Below are 23805 nucleotides of genomic sequence, written 5' to 3' on the forward strand. Positions count from 1 at the left end.
CTACTGTTCCTACTCATCAAGAACCACCGGAGATACCAACTGTGCCAGTGTCTAAACCAGAATTGAAACCGTTACCTGCACACCTCGAGTATGCCTTCCTGGAACCCCCCAGCGGGAGTCCAGTTATTATATCCTCAAAGTTAACTCCTGATCAGAAAGCGCAACTAATGGAAATTTTGCGAAGAAACAAAGATGCAATCGCATGGAAAATTGATGATATCAAAGGTATCAGTCCGGCAGTCTGTGTCCACATAATCTTGATGGAGAAGGTGCACAAGCCATCTGTCTAGCCGCAACGCAGACTGAATCCCCATATGAAGGAGGTTGTGCGAAAAGAGGTGATCAAGCTTCTTGATGCCGGCATTATTTACCCAATCTCTGATAGTGTGTGGACCAGCCCTGTTCACGTTGTACCAAAGAAGGGAGGAACAACCGTGGTCCTCAACGAGAAAGACAAGTTGGTGCCCACGAGAACAATAATAGGATGGCGAGTTTGTGTGGATTACAGAAAGCTCAACGAAGCCACAAGGAAGGATCACTTTCCTTTGCCCTTCATTGACCAGATGTTAGAACGGTTAGCTGGGTATGTGTAGACACCGAGTCGGAGGACCTGTGACGAAAACCTGTAACAAGACGGTCGAAGCGGTTGGTTCCGGAGGTTTTAAAGCAAAAATATATAATAAAAATGGAAGAAGTTAATGGGAGTCGCGGTCGTCAGGTGGACGGCTCGCGAGTGCTAAGCGACGTGGTGCGAGTGCCTAACGGCAGCCGACGCGTGTCCGACGACAGTTGGACGCACGTCCGGCAGCGCGGGACGCACGCTCGACGTCCGTTGGGCGCGCACGCCCGGCAGCGCGGAGCGCGCGCTCGACGACCGTGGGGTGCGCGTGCCCGACAGCGCGTGGCGCACGCCCGATGGCCGCTGGGCGAACGCGCCCGGCAGCCGCTGGGCGAGCGCCCAGCGATGTTGGACGGACGCCCAACGATCGTTGGGCGAACGCCCAACGTCAGTTGGGCGAGCGCGCCCAACGCTGGTTGGGCGCGCGCCCAACTGAAGTTGGGCGTACGCCCAACGATAGTTGGGCGTTCGCCCAACCATGTTGGGCATTCGCCCAACTCATGTTGGGCGTCCGCCCAACGAAAGTTGGGCGTTCGCCCAACTAATGTTGGGCGTCCGCCCAACGAAAGTTGGGCGTTCACCCAACCGGCTTTGGGCGACGCCCAATTTTCTTCGGGCGTCGCCCAAAGCTTTCGGGAACCGTTGCCTATTTAAGGCACGGATCCCCATGCATTTGGGGTGAGGATTTTGGAGAGCTTCTCACACTAGAACATTTTCTAGAGAGAGAAAGTTGATTTTTTTTGGGAGAAAACATTTTTTTCCTAAAAATTGAAAATCTCCAAAAAGTTAAATATTTTATCAAAAACATAAAAAACACCGGAGAATCACAACTCGTGGAATCGACCGACTTCGACTGTCAGATACCGAACTTGAGGTATTATCCGAGGACTAGACTCGTTTTATTTTATTTTATTTATTTATTTTATTTATTTATTTTTATGTTATAATTTTATTTATTTAGTTATTTATTTATTTATCACGTTTTATTTAATTTTTCGTATTTATTTAATTTTCGTCTCGTATTAGATAAACGTTCGGTTTTGTTTTAAAATAAAAACCTCGTTTTAATATCCCAATACGAACCGTGATCCGATTCAAAGGTAGTTCGGGATTAATAAAGACGTTGTAATTATAAGTTCTTCAAAAAATTTCTAAAATAATGTTTTAAATGAAAAACATCGTTTAGGAACCTCCGTTATAGACTATGATCCGTTCTCGGTAGTTCGGAGGTCCAAAACGATAGAATAGATCTAATTTAAAGCTTTTGAATAAATCTAAAAACAGTTGGAGCAGTTCTGTAACTTTCCGTTTTCTGTCAGTAAAGGCTGTTTACCGTCGGTAAAGCTGCTGAATTGTAAAAAATGCTGTTTTGGTCCCTCTTTCTCAACTTTTAGGCTTTTGGTCCTATATATATATGTATATTTATGTAATATATACTTTCAAGCTATTTTTAAATATTTTGAACATATAGTTATTTAATGTGTTTATATATTATTTTTGGGTAAATTTTAAAAAAAAACCCTGTGGTTTGACCGATTTCCAAAAAAACCCTTTTGGTTTGTTAATACAAAAAAAAGGACTGTGTTATGCGCCGTTACCCAAAAAACGGAAAAGGGCTTAACACCGTTAGTTTTGATGACGTGGCAAAAGGTAAAATGGTCCAAATTAAAATAAAAAAATTAAAAAAACAAAATAATGAAAAGAAAATTAAAAAAATTAAAAAAAATCCCCAAATCTTCTTCAGGGCTTCGTTCTTCTTCTTCTTACGAGTTCTTCTTCTTCTTCGCATTTTCTTCTTCCTTTTGAAATGATTACAGATTTTGAAAACGAGTCGAAAAGTCTAGCTTGCTCCGGTAAAGAGATTGCCAGATTGAAGAATTTATCAGGTTTCAGGTTTGCATCGAAGGCAATCTCAGCTAGGTAACCGTCGATAAGTTCGCCGACGATCATCGGGACGGCATGATTTAGATGCGTTTAATATGTTTGCCGTTCTCAGTAAACCGAAGAGAAACCTTGTCGCCGTTGAAGATCTGGAAACCAGATGCGTTGAAGAGAAACCTTGCCGCCGTTGAAGATCAGGAAACCAGATGCGTTGAAGAGAAACCTTGTCGCCGTTGAAGATCTAGAAACCAGATGCGTTGAAGATCTGGAAACCTTGTGTAGCCCCAACCCCAATTGATTGACTTTCCAAAAACGCAGCAATCATCAACCAAAAACGCAGCAATCATCAACCAAATATCCATTGCTTGGATCATTGAACTTGGCAAGTGGAAGCAATTTATCAGATTGAAATTCATCAGATTGGTATTTCCCATCTTCAGTCTTTTTGACAATCTCTTTCAACTGTGTGAACAATTTGATCTTCAAAATGAATTGAGCCGGTGCTGTATCTCTCTTTGATTGTTTAATTTCAAGAACGTCTTCAGAACAAGGAATTGGGTGTCGATCACTTTACTCCATTTCAGAACAAGGAAGAATTCTTCAGAAATTTCCAGAAATCTGGAAATTTCTGAAGAATTCTAGAAATCCAGACGTTCATAGGGCAGCCAACGATTAGAAAGACGCTTGGGTTTTCGGTGGTGGATTTTTTTTAATTTTTAATTTTTTTTTATTATTTTGTTTTTTTTATTTTTTTATTTTAATTTGGACCATTTTACCCTTTGCCACGTCATCAAAACTAACGGTGTTAAGTCCTTTTCCGTTTTTTGGGTAACGGCGCATAACACAGTCCTTTTTTTGTATTAACAAACCACAATGGTTTTTTTGGAAATCGGTCAAACCACAGGGGTTTTTTTTGGAATTTACCCATTATTTTTCATTAGTTTGATTTAATAAAAGTATATGTATATATATAGATTTTTCCTTTTTATTCATTTAAACTAGACATATTTGGGCATTTTGAGAGTATTTGGGATTATTTTCTATACATACTTATCATACATCATTTTGGGGTCAAAAGCTAATTTCTCATTATTTGGGGATATTATAATCATTTTTATCTATTAATCAAAGTCTTTATTGTTTATCTTTTAAATATATATGTATAGTATCATTTCTATCAAAATATGTATACATATACTTTTCTTCTTTTCCTTTCAAATTTCTTATATATATATTATTTGGAAAAATGTTTTGATGGGTTGGATTTAAGATTCAATTTATCATTTGTTGTTATTATATTCAAGTAAGGTAATTGAGTGAAAAAAGGGAAAATAAATCACAAAAAAGAGAGTTTAATTGGTTGGTTTAAATTAAAGCTTTTTAGATGTTCGTAAGGTGTAAATAAAAGGTTTTCTTATCACTTTAAACCGTTTCTAAAACATCACGTTTTAAAACCTTAATTCGTTCCAACAACGGATTAAGCGAACCTTGTAATTAAAACCGTTTCTTAAATTGTACGTAATGGAGTTTTGAATTGTTTTCCTAATTAAATGGTTTTTGTACAAAATAAATTGACTTGTATGTTTAATCACGTTTTCTTGTTAAAGCTTTTATCTCAACATTTTCAAACGCTCGAGTCGTTCCAACGGCGATTCGAGTGAACATCATTAACTGGGTTTTGAAACGTACCTAAATCGTTCCAACGGCGATTAAGGTACGAACCATGTAAATAAACTCATTTTTGGGAAGTGAGTTTAGTTTAGAGTTAGTGTGTAATACGAAGCATAAATCACATTGTAAACAAATCAATTCTTTCTTCTCCCCCCTCTCTCTCCTATGTATTTTGAACTGATGTAAATGGGTGATTCTTTACCAAAATGGCTTTCGATAATATATGCTCAAAACAGTTTTCAAAATGAGAAAGAAAAGGTTTCAAATGAATTTTAAACTTAAAAAAATATGCGATTAGTCCGTTATCGCCTAACACGCTGAGTAGGAGGCCGGTGGTTCATAACCGGGCGATGTCGGGGTGCCTAGTAGCCTTTCTCCGGAAAGGAGCTAGCCTTCTCGGCTCGTACCTAAGTTTTCCGAACCCTCACCGGTCTCCCGCAAGGGATCGGTGTTCATTTTTCCATTCGTGGGTGGCGACTCTTCCATACTCCGAGCTCCGGTCCTGCCGAGCAACTTGATTCCACGATTGGTTGCTTTCGGCGCCAATCACCGCTTACGTCGCCATGAGGTGTCCACCCCCCGGTCCACCCGGACGAGGCCGTTCGGCACCTCGTCTAACAAGTGGCGACTCTGCTGGGGAAGCGAGAAATTTGATTCCGGAAGGCGTGTATTAAGCCCTTAACGGGGACGGATCGTATTATTTCTTTTCGTATGCATTCATAAGCATTATTGCAAACCTTTTGGGTAATTTCCGCGAAACCTCTAGCGAGAGTCCATTCGTCGCTCGAAAGAGGCTAGTGTAAGTTCCCCCTTACAGTAAGGCGCCAAAGGGTCCCCATCCATTCATTAGGGGCAAATTTGTGCGGTCCTGTGAGGTCCCGCGATCAGCCGTGTCAGCATATAGTAGCCTTAGAAGTTGCCATAGGATTACCCATTACCATTTTTGATGTGATGAATGAATCAGTTCGTGTTTTCAAATTGCCATAATGCGTGTCTAATCCTAAAATATGTAAAGAAAATGAAACGATGCATTAATATATACTCTTAAACCGATGTACAAACTACCCCGAAACATCGAAACGATTCGAACCAAAGACGACTTAGTCATCTCGTATGAATGAACTTGTGCGACCCGCCTAGTCCCTTTCCGTGTCCCGAAGAAGTCACATGTTCAGGAAATATGTTGTGACATAAGCACGTATTAGTTAAAGTCGCTTTGATGTCAAGGATAGTTATATCTCGATTCAAAAGACTATATTAACAGTAGCCGTTATTCACATTCTTTAAATACGTTAGGATGAAACGAGATTATGACAAAACGAAAACGAAGAACATTTCTGTTTTGAACGACCCCGTTGTAACGTAAAGAGTTTTGCAAACATGGCCCGTCCCTTCCGAATAAAAGACGAGCTCTTACGTTATGCCTTGCGTTGTTTTAAAGAGAAATGGACGTATCCGCAAAAAGTGACTAAGAAAATAAAATAAAATAAAATAAACAAATGACCAAAGTCATTCTGTATCTACGATGTATATCCATCCCGAGCGTAGTTAAAGAAAATGAACCAATGTCGTTAAATACGTGCCTCAAGCCGGCATATACGCCGTTTGAAATCATAAAGCCGAATTAAGCTAAACTGCATGATTGCGCCATATGGACGAGATTGTGGGTTTGATTAATGGCTCGATCATTTCGACCGTTACCAAAACCACAAGAAATATGGCCCGATTTGCGTGTTTTCTCAATTCGTGTCTAAATGAGGAGAGCGGTAATATCCCTACTTCAAATAAGCATGCGATTCAACGAAATGTTGATTTTCTATAACCACGCTAGGATAGTATATCCCGTAAATTGGAAGAAATAAAGAGTTGTTAATAGCCGAAGGATTATCGTGCGCTCGAATAAGACTCGCCGTCTTTTTCACGTAGCCAAAACGAGCGGGCGGATCCTTGACGCTAAAAACAAACGCGTTACGCGATGAGTCCGTTCCCTAAGGAAAAAATCCGAAAAGTGATTTCGTCACTAAACAAACACGTGGTTGCGTCTCTCGATAGATCCAAAAGATCCCATCGTAATCCAAAAATCGAGACACGAACCCACGCGAATAAAAGGGAACGAGTCATTGTCAATAACGAATGATTGAACCAGAAGAATAACTTGTACCACGTCTAAAATCTGAGATGCGCTCAAAGGGAGTCAAAACCCAAACTAATGCGTATCGCAAAATGACAAAAGACGAGTTATTCCGAAAGGACAATCCAACTTGGTCGATATCTTAGTCACTAAACGTTGATATGTCAAAACGAACTGTATTGTCTGATGAATGATTTACTTTTCCGCAATAATCGACGGCATCACGCGTCCCCTGGATCGCAATGTGGGCCCCAAACCAAAGTCCTAGGAAAGAGACTTGGACCAACGAGTGTGTGGAGGAATAAGGGCGGGAGAGAGATATTGTGATACGTGTAATTAGACTAACGATTGTTCTTCTTATCTTATATATCCGTAAATAAATAAACGCACACACCACAAATCATGCATATAAAATCATGCATACATACTAATGGATGCCATTCGCACAGACTTCATCATTAAGCGGTTGTGGTTTCGCGAGAGTAACCGGTTAGTCAGGCAGTTTGATCAGCTACAGATTGACAGTTCTGAATCGGCAGTTGTGGCTTCGGAATCATCTTCGTCCGAGTATACTCAGTCTTCAGCCAGTATGTCTGCGACCGACGAAAAGGTGGCCGAATTGGAAAACTCTATGAACAATATCAATGATCAGCTGGCCGCAATTTTGGCCCAGCTAGCTGAGCTGGCATTGAAGGACAACCAGAGTGGCAGTAAGCGCGCTGAGAATGAGGTGAACGATGGTCCCCGCTTTGGGAACGGGGATGACTATCAGGATTATATCCAGAAACAGCTTGAGAAAGAGAAGGCTAAGGAAGAGGAGTGGAAGCAGCACATCACTCAGGAAGTGCAGGATCTGCATGGGGGAAGTTCTGGGAGTTAAGACTTTTATAATTTGAAGAACTGCTTATCGGCAACGGCTTTGCCCTTGAAATTCCGGCTCCCGGACATGAAGAAGTTCGATGGAACCGGGGATCCCATGGCTCACGTGAATCAGTATGTCGCAGTAATGAAGCACACGATCCTAACTGAGGATCAAGTCCTGGGACTATTCAATACCTATCTGGAGGGAGCGGCCCTCGTATGGTTTCATGTGTTGCCACTGGTGACGAAGAGAGATTGGAAGGAGTTGGCAAAGTCATTCATCGCCCAATATAGTTTCAACACTATGCTTGAGGTTACTCTGAAGGAGCTGGAGAGTACTAAGCAACAAACTGGTGAGTCTTTTTCCGATTTTGTGAGGAGGTGGAGAGCCAAGGCGGTAATCATGAAGCAGAAGCCGTTTGAGCAGGATCAGATCCGAATGGTAGTTGGTAACACGTTGCCGTATATTAAGAATGAGCTGCGGTATATGCCTTTTACCGATTTCAATCAGATGTATAGTTGTGCCTTGACAGTTGAGGGGGATGGAGAGCCGAAGAAAGCTTACTGTTAAGCCCAAAATATACCTAAAATATCATATATAAATACGATAAATTTACATTGAAATCGAGTTAATTATATTCATTTGGAATACTTTTACGTCTTTATTTACTTCTTTGATGCAAGGTACCTAAATATTTGGTAAAATCCAAATAGGAGCGAAAACGGAGCTAAAACGGAGCTAAAATGGACGAAAAACCTTAAAAACATACCAAGAATGCATATCAGTCAGAAGAACGCTCGAGGAGGACGAAAAACATTCGAACGCCAGGGAGAACATCTCTCTGTCACGACTGAGATTCTCAAAATCTCAGTCGCGACTTACGGAGGCCAGACCGGGGGAAAACAACATATTCAAGCTCGCCCCTATACCCCCTGTCGCGACTGAGATTTTCAGAATCTCAGTCGCGACAGCAAGTCTTCCTGCACACTAAACACATGTTTAATTCAGAAAAACGCGTCTGTTCGTTCGGATAAAAGCAACCCTTCACCAGCAGACACGACCCGTCATTTACAACCCTTCACCAATTATAAATAAGTGATCCATTTTAGAAATCAAGGTTGGTTATGTTGGGAAAAGTTAGAGAAATTAGAGAAGAAAGTTGTTATGTAGAGTTTTCTGATTCAGAAAAGAATCAGAAAGTTAGATTTCATTTCTGTAAGCAATCGTGTTGTACACGAATTGTATTTAGATTAGTTATAAACACAGTATTAGTTTAGTTTTCATTCTGATAGTGGACGGGACCAGTCTCTATTCCAAAGATCCAGCGAGAAGAATTGACGGCTGAAGCGCATATGGTTTGACGAGCCTACGAAGTTTGAGAGAAAGATTGACGACCCGGATCTTAAAGTCTTCGTTACAATGCTATCCAAGTTTCTACTTCTCTGTTAACTTGTGAAAATTCACATTTCAATTAATGATATACTTATTTATTCAATATATTCTTACTGTTGTTATTTTGATATTGTTCTGACAAAATGATTTTCAAAATGATATATTGGTGTTTTTATTAAAACGTTCTATTCCATCTTATTCTTATAAGAACTTTGTTGAACACTTAACAAATTTAGTTTTTATGGATGACATGATCGCTGATCGCGGCTTATCAGAAGTAAAACACTAGTTTGATTAAGGTAGGAATCGTCTCTACGCTAGAGGGATTTCTATGGTTCGAAGCCATTTAATTGAGTAAATTATTATATTGTTACATGTCCATAATCTCACAAAGTTAAAGTTGTTTACTTTGCTTTATGAAAATAAGATCTATTTCATTCCGATTACGGAAGTATCTGTTTTGTAATCAAAATTCCAAACGGAATTGTTCTCTAAACTCGATATAATCTTTCTATCTAATCCTAATTTACCAAAACCTATTCCATCAACTAAACGTATTTCTTTTATTAAACCTAAACACGTGATTAAACCGAATTAAATAAAGTTTTAGTTAAAAAGCGTTCCATGTGGGTTTGATATCTTTTATTACTACAAGCGTATACCGTGCACTTGCGGAAATCGCTCAACAAGTTTTTGGCGCCGTTGCCGGGGAACGCCAAAATTTTTGACAAAATTTTAAATTTTTCATGTTTTATTTCGAATCTAGGTTTAAACATATTTATTCTAACTTTTATAATTTAAAAGTTTTCCTATACTAATTTATTTATTTTTCAAAATTCTGTTTTGTAGGTAGTTTCGGTTCGTGCAAGATTTCAGGTTCATGCGCAGTTCTCGAAATTCAGGCATTGCACCAGACCCTATAGACCTAGAAATTGAGAAAACCATTAGGAAGAACAAGAAAAATAAGAAAAACAAAAATAAGACCCCAGTAAAAACACATACCGAGCCAGAAAAAATGGCAGACCCACCAACACTTATGGAATACGCTAGGCCAGGTGTGGCCGGTGTAACCAATAGTATCGTTAGACCCAGAATCACCGCAAATCAATTTGAAATTAAGCCAGCTTTGCTTAATATGTTGCAAAATAATGTAACATTTTACGGGTTACCTAACGAAAATCCTAACACCCATTTAACAAATTTCCTAGAAATTTGTGACACATTTAAAATTCCAGATGTGACTGCAGAAGCAATCAAACTTCGCCTCTTTCCTTTCACTTTGAAGGATAGAGCCAAAGAATGGTTAACTTCTATGCCAGCCGCAACTTTTGCCACTTGGGAACAATTAGCCCAAGCGTTTTTATCTAAATATTTTCCTTTGTAAAAACCGCAAGAGTCATAAAGGAGTTAACATCTTTTTCTCAAAATGATAATGAGACCCTTTATGAAACTTGGGAACGTTTTAAAGAACTTCAACGTTTATGCCCACACCACCAATTACCCGCTGAACTTTTAATGCAAACATTTTACAATGGACTAAATCCTACAATTAGGGGTTCATTAGATGCTATGTCGGGAGGGCTATTTATGAAGAAAACATCAGCCCAAGCGAGAGAACTTTTGGAGGAAATGGCAATCAACAGCAGTATGTGGCCCGCGGAACATGGACATATGCCGGTGGCAAAACCATCATCCTCAACCACACCATCAGTTAAAGGTATAGTTGAACTTGATCCAGTCGCGATGCTACAAGCCCAATTTTCTGCTTTATCGCATAAAATTGACAAATTTATGGCACCACGCGATACCAATGGTAATCCAATCCAAACGGATGTGGATTACGAAAATATGAGTGAGATTGAACATGTAAATTTTGTCCAAGGGCAAAACCAAACTAATAATCCTTACTCTAATACTTATAATTCTGGATGGAGGAATCATCCTAACTTTAATTGGAAAGATAACAGTAACAATAATATTAGTGCTAATCAAAATCGTACCACTAATTATCAAAATCAGTCAAGAGATACGATTAGCACTTTATCTTCTAAAATCGACAAATTTATAGATGCTATCAGTGGAAAAATAAGTAATCACGACGATGGTTTTAAACGGATCGAAAATAAATTCGATCAGCTTATTAAAAACCACTCATCTAGCATCCATAATTTGGAGATCCAAATTTGTCAACTTGCTAAATCAATTCCATCCCGAAAAGAGGGAAGTCTTCCCAGCCATACGGAAGAAAATCCGAAAGAGCAGGTGAAGGCTATTACTCTTCGTTCAGGAAAAAATTATCAAGAGCCTGAAATGCCCAAAGATGCAACATTACCAGGAACTGATTTACCAAAGTCCAAAGAAGATATCTTAAACACAAATAATTCACCATTTGACACAGGTACTAAAACTTTTGTACCCAAACCACCTTTTCCACACAAAGTCCGAAATAAGGACTATGATAAACAACTTCTAACGTTTTTGGATAAACTTAAAAATTTGCATATCAATTTGACGTTTATGGATGCAATAACACAAATTCCTAACTATGGTAAGTTTTTAAAGGATTTGATTTCAAAGAAAATCAGTTGGGAAGGAATTTCATCCATTTCGTTAACTGAAGACTGTAGTTCAATAGTATCAAGTAATTTGCCCACTAAACTCAAGGATCCCGGATGTTTTACTATTCCGTGTAAGTTGGGAGATATTGAATTCCCAAGTTGTCTTTGTGATTTAGGAGCAAGTATAAACTTAATGCCATTGTCTATTTTTAACAAGTTAGGTTTAGAAGAAGATATCAAACGTACCAATATGGTTTTGCAATTAGCGGATCAAACCACTAAAAGGCCGTATGGTATAATTGAAGATGTTTTAGTCAAAGTCGATAAATTTATTTTTCCTACCGATTTTGTTATCTTAGACTTTGCATATGATGTTGATAACAAGGGAGAAACTTCTGATCGGAGCTCGTCCCTGTGGGGGGCGTCGTTGGGTTCGACGGGGGAAACTCCGATGCCAAAGTCAGTAGAGAATATGAAGAATAAACTGTATTGACAAAGCTTAGAGAATATAGAAAAGTCTGAGTACCTTGATAGCCTAGAATGGTAGGTTATATATAGTTGAGAAGTTCGTAACCTCTAGGTAACTAGAAAGTCCCCATTAATGCTCATTTAATGGCGGTTACAAGTTACTCTTAACCTGGCGGGTAAGACAGTTAATGACCCATTTAATGATCCTTTATGGCCGAGTCGGCGGCCAGCCGTTACCAAGGTGAATGGAGAGATTCGCCTTATAGATCCGCCAGCGGATCTCTTAGAGCTAGTCCAGGGAGATCCGCCAGCTGATTTCCTTTGCTACGTGGCCTACTTAAAGGCAAATATCTCTTTTGGTCTTCATGATAATATCTCGATGTTATCAGAAGCCCCCCCTAAAATGCCTTTAAAGTCCTTTAGGGCTTTTAGACTTCCGCGCGCTGTCATATGCTCCATCATTAATGTGCGCTCTGTTCAACGCCATTTGATGGTTGACACGTGTGGTGGCACACTGTCCCAAGTAGGTTCAAAAGAAACCTTTTTCTCCTTCTAATTTCTCTTTCTTCTTCATTTCTTCATCTCTCTCCGTTTTCGAAGCTTTTCCTAGAAGTTTTCCAGAGCTCTTCTTCAACCTTCTACGTTTCCATGTAAGTGCCCTTTCTTTTCATCTTGAATGTTTAGAAGTTCATCCTCGTCTTCTGGGTCGACTTCTGAACTTTTTAACTCGTCATCCCCTCCTAAGATTGAAGTAGATTTTAGTTGGACCACTTCATCGTCGGAGGACTCCCAATCTTCTGTTGGTGCGATTAATTCTGGTTTAGCTGAGTTCAATAACTTGGCGCGTAACCATTACCAGACTCGTTCAACCAGAAATCCCTCTTTCTTTTTTCCTGTTTCCAGTGCCGTTCCGGCCGGTGCCCGTAACCGGTTTCTGGGTTCCATGGCCACTTCTTCCCTCCCTGCTAAGAAAAAGAATCCTCGAGCGGAGTCCACTCCATCTCGTATGAATGCCGCGGATTTGGCAAATCTGGCGGATCGCTTTCCGTGGATCAAAAATTACGAAACCCAACTTGCTGCTTCTCATCAACGCCCCTCCAATCTGCCTAACGGCTTCTTTACTGTATTCTGTAGTCATGTAGAGAGAGGGTTTCGCCTTCCTCTTCCCAAGATGATGGCGGATATCCTCTCATACTTTGACATTGCCGTCAGTCAGCTACATCCTAATGGCTGGCTCGACATGGCCCTAGACTGCTATCTCGCTTCAAATTTAGGCGTTGTTTATACGAGCCGTATTTTTAGGGCCTTTCATAAACCTTCCAAGAGGAAGTCAGAATCCTATCTTACATTCGCCAAATTTGGTGTCTATTCGCCTTTTTACGATAAAATGTCCAACGTTCATAACTGGGATGAGAGTTTCTTCTATATGAAGATTAAGGAGGATGAACCGTTAGGTTTCCCTTCAGTTTGGAATTCTCGTCCGCTACATATGGCGGGTGACATGCGGATCTTAACAAGCAGTGATGAAGAGGTGGCGGATCTCATGAAGCAGATCAAGGCGGATGCATGGACTTATGCAGATGCCTTAGCCTTCATGATGAGTGACGTTCCATTGATTCGCCGAGAAGAGGATCAATTTATTTATTCGAAAATTACTCAGTTTGATCAAGGTACCTTTCTGTTACTTCAAAAGTCTTGATTGTCTTGATGTCTTCTTTGGCAGGGGTGTATCTAAGGCCAATCACGCTCTTGCAGAGACGCGCAGGAAGCTTTTGGAAGATGAAGCGCGCAAGAAAAGTCAAGCGGCTAATCCTCAAGCCGATACGGGCAAACGTCCTGCAGAGATAGCTGTTGATCCGCCACTGAAGAAGAGGCGGCCCAACACTATGGGTAGTACCAAGATTATGGCGGACGCGATACGATCCGCCAAACCTGCTGAGAAGATTGTGCAGGTAATCCATCTTTTGATTTCCTCTGTTGCTCATCCGATTCTAAAGTGATGTATGGCTCTTCTCTGTTTGTGCAGATGGCGAAGCCCGATATTGGAGGATATTGGTCCGCCAAATTGGGGGCCCAAGGTTCTTTTGAGAACGAATCCCTTCTGAATGATCTGGATGAGGCCTTGGGTCAGGTGGGAGAGGTACAAAGGAACTATAACCAAATCCCTAGGCCAACTCATGTCCAGAAGGGGAAATCGGAGCTTCTTTCGGTGAGTTCAAAAAGAATGTAGATAATGATAATTCCTTCACCTCTTTTTCACCCTTAGACTAAATCATTTTGTCTTTTATAGCTGTATGCCCGTCTGCGTACTTTGGAAAATGGACTCCTTCAGAACGTGGCGGACAGGGCAACCATTGAAAGGTTAGAAAAAGAGATAGTGAATGCCAATTCCACCATTGCCTCTGCAAACGCGGATCTTGCTTCCGCCACAACGGCCTTAGTTCTTCGGGATGAAGAGATTAAAAGTTTAAAGGCAACGATGGCTTCTGATGCCAAAAGCCATGAGGATGCTCTCGGAGAAGCTGAATACACGGCGGGTGTACAGGCGTTTTACTACGGCGAGATGCTTATGGCGTACTTCTCCCTGGCCCATCCCGAAGTTGACTTCACAGATCCTCTGCTCGCCATCCCCGAACCGGAAGAAGTGGCGAGGTTCAACAAAATGCCAGATGTCAGGGAGTATCTTCGCAATTATGTACGAAAATGGATGAAAGGACCCCCGCAGGAGACCAAACCTTCAACCACAGTTGTGGCGGACAATTCTGAAGAGATGCCGCTCAAGGTAGGCACAGAGCCCATTCCTGATTCTGTCCTTCCACCGGGTCGTACTTCTTCGAAGGATAAGGAGGTATCTTCTGGTGGCGGATCTGTGACTGCGGAGAAGAAGGATCCTCAAGCAAGCATCATAGGCGAAGGAAGCAAGAAAGAGGATGCCCCTATTATTATTTAGTTTTCTGTTTAAAGATCTTTTTGTAAAAAATCTTCTAAGTACAATCTGGTTAATCTTTTACACTGTTATCTATTTATTTTACTCTCACATTTACGTAGAGAAGTACGTTAAACATAAGCATGTTTAGGATTTTATGTTTGGAGTAGGTGGCCAGCCATACTCCATGGTATGAACCTTTGTGAAGGTTTGAAGCTGTTTTATTCCTTCTTGGAGGAAGTAAAGCTGCCCAGGGGTTCAATTTGCTACCTATCTTTGAGGTGAAATGATCCGCCCGTAGGACTTGTGAATCCCTCTCTGGGAGGGATAAGAGAGTGTAAAGACCTTGCGTCCAAGGATTGTTTTAACTCAATCGGTGATCAGGATCCGCCAAGTGGCGGATCTACATTGAATGTGGAGAGCGTTGGATGCCCCCCTTCTTTTTAAGACTGGAATATTGATATTGCAGCAGTAAACTATAAAAAGAACATGAATAATAAAACCAACAATGTTTATTAATGAGAGAAACACCTTATTACAGCGAATAGGTCTTTATAAATGAGCCTCGTTAAAACCTTTAACAAGAAAAACCACATGGGAAAAAGCTTGCTTAAAGGAAAAAGAGTACTCAAGACCATGGTCATACTTCATTTTCTAACAAAGTATTTGCGGAGGTTTTGGAGATTCCACATGCGTGGCAGCGTATTTCCCTCCATATCTTGTATTTTGAATGTGGCTGATCCAACCTTCTCCACTATTTGGTATGGACCTATCCAGTTGATCCCCAACTTGCCCTTGCCTTCTCGAGATTGGACTTTATCAGCCTTGCGAAGCACAAGATCTCCTATCTTTAGATCCACAAGCTTGGCATTTTTATCATAATAGGATGCGATCCGCTGTTTATATGCTGCCATGCGTACATAGGATTGATTCCTGCGATCCTCAACCTGATCCAGACGCTCCCTTAATCGCTTATCATTGTCTTTTTCACAATAAAAGGCCACTTGATCACTGGGGACTTGTATTTCAACGGGGATTACGGCCTCCACTCCATGAGAAAGGGCGAATGGCGTTTCTCCCGTAGCAGTTCTTGGGGTGGTACGATAGGCCCATAAAACACTTGTAAGCTGGTCCGCCCATTTTTTGTCGTGTTCTCCCAACCTCTTTTTTATCCCCTTTACAATCGTTCGATTGGTCACTTCGGTCATTCCATTGGACTGGGGATAATAAACGGAGGCGAATCTGTTCAGGATGCCCAATCCTTCACAAAAAGCCTTGAATTGGCCACAGTTAAACTGTGTCCCGTTGTCAGTGATGATGGTATGTGGAATGCCATATCTTCCCACAATGTTGTCCTTGACAAACTCCACTATCTGTTCTGTTGTAATGGAGGAAACAGCCTCGGCTTCTACCCATTTGGTGAAATGGTCAACCGCTACTATTACATACCTCTTTTGCCGACGAGTTGGAGGAAACGGGCCAACAATGTCTATTCCCCAAAGGGCGAACGGACGGCCCTCAATGATTGGCCTTTGAATGTGTTTGATGGTGTGTGACTCATTTGCATGAATCTGACAACTGTGACAAGATTCTACCAAACTTTGGGCATCTAACTCAGCTGTAGGCCAGTAGAAACCTGCTATCCTGGATTTCCTCAAGATCATGGCGGATGCTTCATGCGACCCACAAGATCCCTCATGTAGCTCCTTGAGGATCTGCTGCCCTTCTTCTGGTAGAATGCACTTCACCCAAGGATGACTAAAGGATTTTCTGTAAAGACCATCATTGATCAAGGAGAAGTAAGCTGATCTCCTGACAATCCTCCTCGCCTCTTCCTTGTCTTCATGTAATGCTCCATTTAATAGATATTGGCGGATGACTGTCCTCCAATCATCTTCCACCGTTGTGAGTACGGACACTTCTTCGGCAGCAAATGTTGGAGCCATTTTTACTTCGAAGGGACAATCTGGATCCGCCCAGTTTACTTCACTAGAAGCCATTTTGGCCAATTGATCAGCCTCCGTATTGGATTCCCTTGGTATGTGAATCAATTCCCACTTCGTTTCTTTAACTTCAAGGTGATCCAGCAACTTTTTGACTTCTGCTACATATTTGGCCAGAACCTCGTCTTTCACCTCATAATTCTTGATTACTTGGTTGACCATTAGTTTTGAATCGCTATATATCACGATCCGCTCTGGGGTGATTTCTTGAAGTAGACGTAATCCCAGTATCAGAGCTTCGTACTCAGCAGCATTGTTAGTGGCATGGAAATTTAATTTTGCTGCGTATCGCAATCTTATGTAGTGGGGACCTTTGATCACAACTCCCACACCTGCTCCATCCGCCGAGGAAGCTCCATCAGTGTACATCGACCATTCTTCTAACGGAGGCTTGGGATGAGATATCCCTTCGTCAGTGAATTCATTCACGAAGTCCGCCAGGACCTGACTTTTCAAAGATGATCTGCTTTCATATCTTACATCAAATTCGCCCAGGCGAATCGCCCATTCCATCAACCTTCCTAAAGTGTCTGGCTTCTGTAATACTTTTCTCATTGGTATATTGGTTCGAACTATTACAGTATGCGCCTGAAAATATGGCCTAAGGCGAACTGTCGTGGTTACAATAGCCAGTGCCATTTTATCCAGCTTTGAATATCTGGTTTTGGCGTCTTTCAAAACTTTACTCACGTAATAAATTGGGAATTATTGGCCATCTTCTTCTCGTATCATGACTGTGCATACGGCTTTATCCGTGACCGATACGTACATGTAAAGATCCTCCCCTTTCAAAGGTCGGCTCATCATGGGTGGTTCTTTGAGGAACCGCTTGATTCCTTCAAAGGCATTTTGACAATCTTCAGTCCACTCGAATGCTTTTTGTTTCTTGATGACTTCGAAAAAAGGCTGACATCTACGAGCTGAGCAAGAGATAAACCTGCCCAAGGCTATGATACGTCCGTTGAGGCGCTGTACTTCTCTGATATTCTGGGGCGCTTGCATTTTTAGGACTGCTTTGACCTTGTCAGGATTTGGGCTGACTCCTTTTTCGCTGATCATGAACCCTAAAAACTTCCCATATGTTGCCCCGAAAGTGCATTTCTCTGGATTCAACTTGATGTTGTGGTGCCGAAGTACGCCCAATACCTCCTTTATATCTTCTGCATGCCTTTCTACAGTTGTGCTTTTAATGATCATATCGTCTACATAGACAGAATAATTACCGCTTTTATTGTCCGCAAATATCTTGTTCATCATCCTCTGATAGGTAGCACCTGCGTTTTTAAGCCCAAAGGGCATAACTTTAAAACAATAAGTAGCTTGATGCGTTACGAACGAGGTCTTAATTCTATCTGAGGGCTCCATAGGGATTTGATGATAGCTTGACTTCACGTCAGTAAAGGAGTACATTGCGTGACCGGCAGTTCCATCTACAAGCATGTCTATGCATGGCAAAGGATAATTATCCTTGGGGCAAGCTTTATTGAGATCTGTAAAGTCAATGCACATGCGGTAAGATCCGCCAGCTTTCTTGACTAGCACGACGTTCGCCAACCACTGTGTGTAGAGTACCTCCTCAATGGCATCCGCCTTCTGGAGCTTGGCGATCTCTTCCTCTATCACCTTTTGCCTTTCCGGACCATGGTTTCTCCGCTTCTGAGCCACAGGAACTGCATCTTTTTCGATGTTGAGCTTATGGGTGATCACATCTGGGCTAATTCCTGGGAGAACTTCGTCCTTCCATACAAAGACGTCTTCAGCTTCACAAAGTACTTTGGTGATTGCATCTCTGATCTTGCCCCGTAGCCCCTTAGCTATTCGTACCTGCTTCTCCTCTGCCATAAAGTACATTTCGGTTTCGCCTAAGGCCATTGTGACACGCTCCTCTTCATCTTCTTCCTTAGATTGAGGGCGAATCATTAAGGATGCCGAATATGTTTCTTGGGCCACCTTTTGACAACCTTTGACCATCACACCTCCCTTGAGCGTGGGAATGTAAAGTGCCAAATGGCGAACAGAGATAAGAGCTGCAACTTCGGAGATAAAAGGTCATCCGAGGATAATGTTATAAGCTAATTGTCCATCCAAGATCGAGAACTCCAAATCTCCTCTCCAAACTTGATCATTATCCACAAGCTCGCAATCCAAAGTAACTTGGCCTTTCATCTGAATGGTATGACCTGTCACTCCTAAAATGTCAACCACCGTCGGCTCTACCTGGACGGGATCTATTCGGAGTCTGGCGAATGCTCCTCGGGTAATGACATTACATGAACTTCCCGTATCAATCATTACCCTCTTCATTTCCCAACCTTCGACCATCATGGTGACGACCAGTGCATCCGCATGGGGTGGAATCTCAGGACCTGCGTCTGAGAAAGGGCGATTTAATGATGTCCTATCAAGGGCGGTCGTCTTTGCCTTTTTCGATGCTGGCTGATAACCAGGTCCTCCTGCTATGACATTGATGGTACTCTTTCCTTTCTTCTTTGGGTCCTCCTTGGATCTATCTTCTTCTTTTCCTTCAGCTTGGATGAACCGATCCAATTTACCTCTTTCAATGAGTCGCTCAAATTCTCGAGCTAACTCCCAGCAAGCATCCGTATCATGGCCATTTTTCCTGTGATACTTACAATAATTTTTAGGATTTTTACCTTTATTGGTGTACTCCCCCCCTTTTGGCTCGGGGTATGAAATGCTCCGCTTGTGCTGACTGTTCTCAATCCACATAAGAACTTCACTCTTAGAGGCATTGAGAGGTGTGAAGGAGGTAACAAACGTTGATTTATTCCGAGAATCCCTTCGTTTGTTCCGAGAAGAAGAATCCTGACGTTTGTCCTTGTCCCGGTCCCGAGGACGAGATTCACCTCTGTCCTTTTTTGGTGATGATGGCGAACCTCGGCGAATGTCATCCACTTCTATAAAGTCTTTACAACGCTCCATTAACTCTGCCATGCTAGTGGGCTTTTTACGAATGAGATCCTCTTGCAAACTTTTACAAGTAGTGTTTCTCACAAAACACTCCACAGCTACGAAGATATCTACATCAACGATTTGTATACACAATTGGTTGAAAGTGTCCACATAATCTCGGACGGGTTCATTCGCCTTCTGCTTTAATTCAAAAAGCTTTCCAGATTTCACCACTGCAGGAATACAACCAGCAAATTTAGCACAAAATTCCCTGCTTAATTGATCAAAGCTGTTTATTGATCCTGGAGGTAGAGATTGAAACCACAAATAAGCTGGACCTCCCAGTGTGGTGACAAACATTTTGCAGAGCACGGGTTCGGTGGCTCGATTGAGCCTGGCCAAGATTCGATACTTTCGAACATGAGCTTCCGGATTATCCTTGCCTGTGTATATTGCAAGATTAGGAATCTTGAAAGCTCTGTCGGTTTCCTCTGCCTCGATCCAGGCTGCAAAAGGCGAATCCCTATTGGCGAATGGATTGTGCCTAGCATTTTCTTCGTTCATTTGGAGTACTAGGGCCCTCACTCTATCATCAAAATTCTCCGGATCCGCCCTGGGGCGACCCCTTCGTGGCGATCTACTTGGAGAAGAAGAAGAAGAAGAACTTGAATCAGACGATGGATCCGATGGCGAATGTCTTCCAGCATTACCACGTCCACTCCCTCCTCTTCCTCCACCATCTCCCCCACCACTTCCTCTGCATGGGGGAGTTGGACCATTTCCTCCCTGCTGGCCTCCAGATGAGGTGCGTCCACCAGTTCCTGAAGATGGATGTGGCGGTGGTCCACCTATATGAGATGTTTTTTCTGGCCTTTTACTTCTTCTACGACCAGTAGATGAAGGTGATCTACCACGGCGTGGGGATCCTGCTTGCTTATTTTTATCCTTTTTATGCTTTTTACGAGTGGGCTCCTTAAATCCGCCAACAGACGAATTTGTCCGCGGACGCCTAGGTACATTTGGTCCATCAAGATTAAACCTTGGAATCCCTGATCCGCCAGGAGGGACCGTATCATTCCTTCGACTTCCCTCACCAGGAAAATAACTCCCTGATAACCGGTCGTCCGCCACCCGATGCCGTAGTAGTTATCATGGAATCAATGTTGTGAGCTTGAAGAAATGAAGAGCTATGGGCACCTAGTCCCAGACCAAAGTTTAATGGAGGTAAAGATGAGACAGCTGACGTAGATACCGTACTCCAACGAGGAGGAAGAGTCATGAACGCCCGGAGGCGGTTCCCAATTTCAAGCCCATATCGTGCCTCGATATCCCGAGCACACATATCGATAAAAGAAGCAGTGGGCATGTTTCCATCGATATTTGTTACAAGAGCAGTTGTGTTAGTGCGATCAGCACTAGATGGTGTAGTTATCGGTGATTCAATCCCAGAGGAGGGATTTTGTCCTCCATCGGTCATGATGTTTCAGCGTGAACGAAAAACCCTTTATTTGATCAAGGATTCCACGTTCACCGCACCAATTGATAACAATGGAGAAACTTCTGATCGGAGCTCGTCCCTATGGGGGGCGTCGTTGGGTTCGACGGGGGAAACTCCGATGCCAAAGTCAGTAGAGAATATGAAGAATAAACTGTATTGACAAAGCTTAGAGAATATAGAAAAGTATGAGTACCTTGATAGCCTAGAATGGTAGGTTATATATAGTTGAGAAGTTCGTAACCTCTAGGTAACTAGAAAGTCCCCATTAATGCTCATTTAATGGCGGTTACAAGTTACTCTTAACCTGGCGGGTAAGACAGTTAATGACCCATTTAATGATCCTTTATGGCCGAGTCGGCGGCCAGCCGTTACCAAGGTGAATGGAGAGATTCGCCAGCGGATCTCTTAGAGCTAGTCCAGGGAGATCCGCTAGCTGACTTCCTTTGCTACGTGGCCTACTTAAAGGCAAATATCTCTTTTGGTCCTCATGATAATATCTCGATGTTATCAGATGTAAATTGCCCTTTAATTTTTGGCACACCGTTTATGAACACGGGACGCGCTCTAGTAGATGTGTCGGAAGGGAAGGTAGTTTTAAGGATAGGAGAAGATAAGGTCGAGTTTAACATGAACAAAGCGATGAAATACCCTATGGAGGAATTCGCTTGTATGAAACTTGATTTAGTTGAGGAATGTGTCAATGATGTAATTCAAAGTGAAGAAATAATTAAACCTATAATAGATGAGGAACTAGACGATAAGGACCCAGAGCCTTTGATTCGAGAAGATGGACCAGTTCCGCCTTCAATTGTAACACCCCCTAAATTAGAACTTAAAGAGTTACCCAGTCATTTGAGGTACGCTTTCTTAGGTGAAGGCGATTCTCTACCTATAATTATTTCTAACAAATTAACAAGCGATCAAGAAGAAAAATTGAAAGATGTTGTTAGAAATAGGATAGGAAGTATGGGATGGCAAATTTCAGACTTAAAAGGAATTAATCCTAGTATAGTAATGCATAGAATTCACTTAGAAGAGGATAAGCCACCTAAAGCGGATAGGCAAAGACGCTTAAATCCGAACATGAAGGAAGTAGTCAAAAATGAGATTACTAAACTTTTAGACAATGGAATCATTTATCCGATCTCGGATAGTGAATGGGTTAGTCCAATCCATTGTGTACCTAAAAAGGGAGGCATAACTGTTGTAAGAAATGATGAAGGTGAACTTATACCTACACGAACCACCACCGGTTGGAGGGTTTGTATAGACTATAGGAACCTAAACAAAGCAACCAGGAAAGATCATTTTCCTCTACCTTTCATTGATCAAATGATCGAAAGGATAGCCGGTCATGCATTTTACTGTTTTCTAGACGGTTATTCCGGATTCTTTCAAATTTACATTTACCCGGATGACCAATACAAAACAACCTTCACATGTCCTTACGGAACATTTGCATATAGGAGAATGCCTTTTGGTCTATGTAATGCACCAGCAACTTTTCAACGATGTATGACAGCAATATTTAATGACTTCATTGAAGACATAATGGAAGTTTTCATGGATGATTTTTCAGTTTATGGAGATTCTTTCAATGCATGTTTACAGAACTTAGATAAAGTATTGTCTAGATGTGAGGAAACGAATTTAGTTTTAAATTGGGAAAAATGTCATTTCATGGTAGACGAAGGAATTGTTTTAGGTCATAAAATTTCTGAAAAAGGTTTAGAAGTGGACAGAGCAAAGACTTCAGTTATAGAAAAATTACCCCCACCAACCACTGTTAAGGGAGTAAGATCATTTTTAGATCATGCAGGTTTTTACAGACTGTTTATAAAGAACTTTTCTGTAATTTCCAAACCACTTACTAATTTCCTTATGAAGGATTCAACTTTTGATTTTAATAAAGATTGTTTACAAGCTTTCAATACTTTGAAAACGGCTTTAGTCAGTACACCAATAATATCAAAACCCGATTGGAATCTACCTTTCGAAATTATGTGTGATGCGAGTGACTTAGCTGTAGGATGTGTATTAGGTCAAAGGAAGGATAAGAAACTTCATGTTATATATTATGCGAGTCACACATTGTCCGGTGCACAGTTAAATTACACCACAACTGAAAAAGAAATGTTAGCAGTAGTTTTTGCATGTGATAAATTTCGATCTTATTTGTTAGGATCCAAAGTTATTATTTATACTGATCATGCAGCTTTACGATATTTATTTGCTAAGAAAGATGCAAAACCACGTCTTATTAGATGGGTTTTACTATTGCAAGAATTTGACATTGAGATTAAAGACAAAAAGGGAGTTGAAAACCTGGTCGCCGATCATCTATCAAGACTTGAGGATGAAAACGGTCCCATCGGTGAAACATCAGGCATTCGAGATGATTTCCCCGATGAACATCTCATGCAATTACAAAGTGTCATAACTCCATGGTATGCGGATATAGCCAATTACTTAGCTGCACATGTTGTGCCAGATGGATTGACTTACCAGCAAAAGAAGAAATTCTTTTCAGAAGTTAAGAAATATTTTTGGGAAGATCCATTCTTGTTCAAAACATGCGGCGATGGAATATTTAGGAGATGTGTTAGTGAGTTTGAACATGAATCTATAATGATAGAATGTCATGCTAGCGCTTACGGAGGTCATAATAGCGTAAGCAAAACAGCAGCTAGAATACTTGAATGCGGATTCTTTTGGCCTACTCTGTTTAAAGATGTCCGTTCATTTATTCTCCGCTGTGATAAATGTCAAAGAACGGGGAATATAGGAAGGAAAGATGAGATGCCTCTTAAGAACATATTGGAAGTTGAATCTTCGACGTATGGGGAATTGATTTCATGGGTCCTTTTCCTCTTTCTTTTGGCA

The 23805-nt window shown here is 41.4% G+C and overlaps 1 non-coding gene across 1 annotated transcript; it reads right to left on the reverse strand.

Moving 5' to 3' along the window:
* Positions 1-9948: 9948 nt before the first annotated feature.
* Positions 9949-10055, reverse strand: LOC136201566 (small nucleolar RNA R71). Its single transcript, XR_010673913.1, has one exon. It is a non-coding gene; the product is annotated as a small nucleolar RNA R71 (small nucleolar RNA).
* Between the last annotated feature and the right edge of the window lie 13750 nt (positions 10056-23805).

Source organism: Euphorbia lathyris, chromosome 7 (assembly GCF_963576675.1).
Source record: "Euphorbia lathyris chromosome 7, ddEupLath1.1, whole genome shotgun sequence".
Lineage (NCBI taxonomy): Eukaryota > Viridiplantae > Streptophyta > Magnoliopsida > Malpighiales > Euphorbiaceae > Euphorbia > Euphorbia lathyris.